Source organism: Marmota marmota, unplaced genomic scaffold (assembly GCF_001458135.2).
Source record: "Marmota marmota marmota unplaced genomic scaffold, marMar, whole genome shotgun sequence".
NCBI classification, from domain to species: Eukaryota; Metazoa; Chordata; class Mammalia; order Rodentia; family Sciuridae; genus Marmota; species Marmota marmota.
Genome location: NW_026000001.1, coordinates 5,640,893 through 5,646,469, shown reverse-complemented (window position 1 = coordinate 5,646,469; position 5,577 = coordinate 5,640,893). Strand labels below are relative to the sequence as shown.

Genomic DNA, 5,577 nt, shown 5'->3' with positions numbered 1-5,577 from the left:
ATGGCAAGTTCAAAGCCAGCCTCCTTTAGCAAGGCTCTAAGCAACTTTGTGAGACTCTGCCCCCTAATATTGAAGCCAGATTTACAGATAGGTAGTTAGTGTAGTTAGGTAAATAGGGTCTAATATGGAGTAGATAAAGAAAATGGAGGCCATTTTCGAGAATGGAGTCCAGGAAAGCAGAGCAGCACTTGGGGAAATTGAAATGTTAATGTCCCCAAGGCCAAGCCCATCCATTGGAACTGTTAATGAAGCAGCTCCCAGCAAACAGGGAGGGGCTAATCCAAAAGCCGCCCAGGCCCTTCCTGCCCAGATGACTCCTCCAGCCCACTGTCCCCCACCTGTTGGGCCTTCCCACCTGCTTTCTATCACTGAGAGATGACGGGAAACAGGGCAGGAGTGTGGGAAAGCTGAAAGAAGACCTTGGCTATAAAAGAGGGATACCTCCCCTTCCACGGATTCTGCCTTTTGGGTCCCCTTCTTCCTCCGGGGAGAAGTCCTTTCTGCTGACCTTTAATAAAGCTTCCACTGTCCACTCTCCACGGGCCTCGGCCTGCTTCTCTGGTGTTATACTTCAGCATTGGGGATGCGAGGACTCCTCACCGGTCCACAGCGGGAACAAGACCTGGGGATGCAGTTCAGTGGTGAAGCACCCCTGGGTTTAACCTCCTGAACCAAAAGAAAGAAAAAAAAGTGGGTTGGACTGGGCAAGTCACAGTGGGCCTCCAGGTCCTAAGGGTCTGCATCCATTTTCTGTTGCTCTGACAAAATGCCTCAGATTGGGTAATTCATGAAGCACTGAGGTTTGTTGAGTTCAGGGCTCTGGAGGCAGGGAGGTCCAAGAACATGGTGCTGAATGTTGGTGAAGAGGTGGTGCTCCTTCATGGCACGCAGAGGCCATCACAGGTGAGACACAAGCCTAAGAGAGACTGCTGAGCTATAGGACAAAAGCTCCTTCAAGATGTCCCTGTAATTCCCTGACATGCTGTCCTGGGGACCTGCTTCCAACACATGCAGGTAGGGGACATATTCAGGCCACAGGACTCTTCCCTCGGGGAGGCCCTGCCTGGGTCTGGGCCCTGAGGATGCAGAAGCTGGTCCAGCCTTCCAGCAGTGGCGAGGAGAGGGAGGACACGGGCCACCACCTGACCATCCTCTTCAGTGTCACCACAGGACACTGGCTGGGGCAGAAGCCTGCTGACCAGAGAGGGAGGGGTGACTGGGGGCTGCCATTTGGGAGCCCACGGGGACCTCTTAGGGTGGGTTCAGGAGGGGGACACACAGAGTGCCACTGGGCTCTCTCATGTGCCACATGTACTCTCAGCCCTGCACCAAGGGGACTCGGGGGCCATGAGTGAGGATGAAAACGTCCAGCTGATGTAACAGGAGGGCAGCTGGAGAGGAAGCGGCCACCCCAACAGGGCCTGGGTCTTTCCTGGCAGCCCTGGGCCCCGCCTGGTCAAGCCTGCCCAGTGCTTGTGGCGTGGGGACCCGTGCTTGGGGCTGGTGTGGGCCTTTGCTGCCACTTAAGTTGTGTGCGGGTGGACGGAGGTCCCTGGCCTCCTGGGCCTCTCTCCTACCCTCTCTACCTCAGAGCCCTCCCAAGGCCCGGCAGGCAGGGGGCACAAGCAGAGCAGGCCCGGCAGGCAGGGGGCACAAGCAGAGCAGGCCTCGGGAAGACTTCATGCAGAGGCTAAAGTGCTTCTGCGGTGCTTTAGGGAGGGTGAATCAGCTCCCAATGCTCTGGGGAGAAGCAGCCGCTCACAAATGCACTTGGGGGCCAGGGCTGCTGGCAGGGGCCCTGGGGTGTCGGGGTGTCCTAGCCGGCTGCACCTGCACTGAGTTGCGGGGAGCTGCCGGGCCCCGCCCCTGCCCTCGTCCCCTCTGGTCACCCTGGGTGACGGCAGCTTACTTAACACTTCCTGATGGCTGCTTGGGTTTTAGGGTTTTTCTTTTCCTCTCCCGTTGCAGCAACAGATTAAAAAACAACCCCCAACCCAAGCCATAGGTCCCAAACCTCAACCTGCATCGAGGAGGAAGTGAAACCTAGCAGGGTGGGGGCCCAGGCGGCTGCGCGCCTGCTAGACACACAGAGTCAGGGCACACAGTGCGCAGGGATTGGGGCCAGGCGCGAGGACCATGGCAGAGGCTCCCAGCGACCTGGGCTCTGAGGAGCAGGAAGATCTGCTAGCAGAGGAAGGCACAGGGTAAGGGTCTGCGGCCATGGCCTGGGCTGGGAGCTCTGCTGAGGGTAAGAGGCTCGGACAACGCTTACTCCAGGGGTTCCTCCCGGGCCCTTCTCACCAAGAAGGTGGGTGACCCTCGGTCTCCCTCTGCAACTCGGCCTCACTGGGGAGGCCAGTTCCCCCATGAGTCTGTAGGGCCCTAGGTCCAGGGCCAGGACGGCGGGGCTGCGGGAGCCAGGATGTGGCCTGCCTGGCTGCAGAAGGCAGTACCTGCTGTGGGAGGAAGTGAGGCGGGGCGCCCTGGGCCAGGACCCTGGCCTCCTACCCCCAGGCCCGTGAGAGAAGCTGCTCTGCCCCGAGACCTGGGAGCTGGCCCGGCCTCGGGAGAAGGGCTACCTGGCCACAGCTCTTCTGGCCATGGTGATGGAGGAGCCCAAGGATGCGGGCAGACACCTGTCCTGAGCGTCAGGCACGGTGCTGGGCAGCTGAGATCTTAGGGGAACATGGGCAGAGGCATGTGGGTCACTAAAAAAGAAAAAAGGACAGACCTCTGTACCCCCAGAGCTGGGCAGCGATGGGCAGGGACGGGGCTCCAGCCTGGTCTGGAGGCAGCAGCCTCCGAGGAGACACTGAGCACCCATCCTGTGCTGGGGTGGGCCTGAGCGTTGGGCCTGGCGCCCAGGGCCCCTGGGGGGCCTGTTGGTGGTCAGGCATGGAGGCCCAGTGGGGCCATGGGCCTGAGTTGCCTGGGATCCGTCTCAGAGGACCTGGGGGCAGGCAGGGCGCTGAGGAGCAGAGGAGCACGTTCTGACAGTCAGGGGTGGGGAGCCCGTGGGGGACTCGAGGCTGGTCCAGAGAAGGACAGTGGGGCTGCTGCCCAGGTGTGTGGAAGGGAAGGAGCCAGACACAGGTGAGGGGAAGATGGCGAGACCCCTGGGGGCCTGCGGCTGCTGCCGGCTGCAGGGCTGCTGGGTAGAGGGTGACCAGCAGGGCCCTGCTGTATGCTGCCGTGTGGAGGGCCCCATCTAAGCAGCAGGGTCTCCACAACCTTGGGTGGTCTTGCCAAGCGGATCCTGGCCCCTGCTCCTGTGCAGATGGCAGGTGGTAGCTCTGTCTGAGCCCACGAGCAGGCCAGAGAGGGGAGCTGGGTGCGTCTGGGGGTTAGGGCGGAGGAGGACTGTCTACCCTCAGCCGCTCACTGCAAACGCCATTCTGGAATTGGCTTGTGGGCTACCGAGGGACCCTGACCGGCAGAAGGAGCATCGGAGGCTCAGCAGAGGCCAGGGCTGGCCCTGGCTCAGAACATGTGAGCCTGGCCCAGGCTGTCAGGGGCCACCCGGCCCCATGGAGGGGCTCCATGCAGCCTTCCTCCAGGTAGGGGCACGTGCAGCACGAGAGGCCATGGAGGGCCGGCACACACCCCGCCAGGTCTGTAGGCCCCCCCCCAGCACACAGGCTGCTGGTTCTGAAAGCAGGGTGACTGGGTGACAGCTGTGTCCCGGCCGGGAAGTGTGTCCTCACGTCAGCGCCGTCCCTGCCACCTCATACCCATAGAAGGACACAGACTAGGCCGCCTGGCTGGCCCCCCTTCCTCCTCAGCCCTTTCTTGGCCACCCCCCTCCCAGCTGTCTCAAATGCCAGGTCGGAGGGGACACGGTCAAGGCTGCCCGCAGCGCTGGCAGGCACAGCTGATCCCCAGGCGTCTTGGTGCAGGTCCCAGGGGCCGGGGCTGCCCTGTGCCAGGTCTGTTAGGAGCTGGCTGGAGAGCCAGGCAGACCCTCCTTGAGCCCTGAGGGGTCCGGGAGACCCAAGGACCCTCCCCCAAAGTGTGCAGAGGGAAAGCGTGATATTGACCCGTCAGAATGAAACTGAGACCTGCCGCTGGGTGGGGCTGTCCTTCCACAAGGTGACAAGACAACTGGGTTTTTCCTCTGCAGGGTGTCAGAGAAGTCCCTGGTACCAGGAGTGGGGGGCCCCCACCTGGGAATCCCCATGAAGGCCAAGGCTGGGCAGGGTCAGCGGGGAGAGCAGGGGAGATCTTGGCATGCTTCCCGTAGAAGCCAGGGGCACTGCTCTGGGGGCTTCAGGACACATTTACCCCAGGCCCACGGCAGCTGAGACCCTCCAGTTGGTCGGGTGGGCCCCACGCAGGATGGCACTGTCCTCCTCCCACTGGGCCTGGGCAGGCAGGTCCCCTGGCCCACCCTTTGGACCCACAGAGCTTTGGTTTCTTCCTGGGGGTACTGTCTCCCTGTCCCAGCTGTCAAGACATTAGCTTGCTTGCCCTTGTTCCTTGGGGGCAGGACATGACATTTACACAGGGTCACAAGTGGCTCTGTTGGGATTTCTGGGTGATGCTGAGGGCATTTTTCCCTTCTGTGCTCCCCAATATGGCCCCTAAGAGCAGGGGTTACCCCCATACTGTGCCAAGTCTTCAGAGGCCACGGAGAGGGGCAGGTGGTCATCAGGGTCCCTCAGGGTCCCAGATTCAACACCTCCAAATCCTGGCGCTCCATGGGGTTGCATGCCCCCAGCCTCACTTATACCAGACCTGACTGTCCTGGCTGGAAGTCACCCATGCCCAAAACCACATGGCAGGGTCCTGCCACCTCCCCCAGCAGACGTCCTGCTCTCCCCTTGAGCTGTCCCTGGTGCAGCGCTGACCGTCCCTGGCTCACTGCCTAGAAGAGCATCTCTCACGCCCACTGGCGCCTCCCTGGCCAAGCCAAGGGGTGGGAAGGGCAGGGACAGCCCTTTCCTGGGCCATCGGACCCTCTGAACTCCACTTGGAAGTCTCAGGTGTCCTTGGGAGGCCTCTGCATGAGGACTAGGAGTCTATAGGACAGAGCCCCCAGCCCCTGCGCTGGGAGGGGGCCGGGCACCTATCCCACCCTGGAGGGGGTCTGTGAGGGTGGAAGAATGGGGGCCAGGGCCCTGTTTCGCAGGCTGCTGGGGTCTAGACCTGCAGGCAGCAGGGCCAGGGCTGCTCTCTGAGGGCTCCCTCCGCTCTTTCCCTGGGTCAGGGTCTCAGCCCAGACGACAGGTGGGCCTCTTCCCCCTGCGCCTGAGCCTGTGGGTCACTGGCTTCTCCTCTCCTCTCCTAAGCCCCACCTCTCCCAAGCCCCGCCCCTCCCTGGGTGGATGGGCCCTGACCTGATCTCTGAGGAAAGTGTGGGATGGGGAGCTGGAGGAGGCATCCTATTTCCAGTCTCATGGCTTCTTTAGGGCAAGACTCTGGGCTCCACAGAACCCAGTCATAGCTCCGGAGAAGGTGCCGGGCCTGACCCCTGAGGTCCGAGCTGTCTGCTGGGGCGCGGCTACCTTCCCCATGGGTGTGTGGGCAGAGCTGGGGTCCGCCCAGCGACTTGGGTGGTGTGATGGGGAGACCTGGGCC

At 62.0% G+C, this 5,577-nt stretch overlaps 1 long non-coding RNA gene across 2 annotated transcripts in view; it reads left to right on the top strand.

Moving 5' to 3' along the window:
• Positions 1 to 1,697: 1,697 nt before the first annotated feature.
• The window catches only part of LOC125618111, a 23,001-nt gene continuing 19,121 nt past the window's right edge, over positions 1,698 to 5,577 (top strand). Inside the window, exon 1 of one of the 2 annotated variants that reach the window (XR_007349353.1) lies at positions 1,698 to 2,204. This is a non-coding gene — a long non-coding RNA (uncharacterized LOC125618111). The remainder of the gene's footprint in view (positions 2,205 to 5,577) is intronic. The other variant, XR_007349354.1, reaches the window with a different exon arrangement.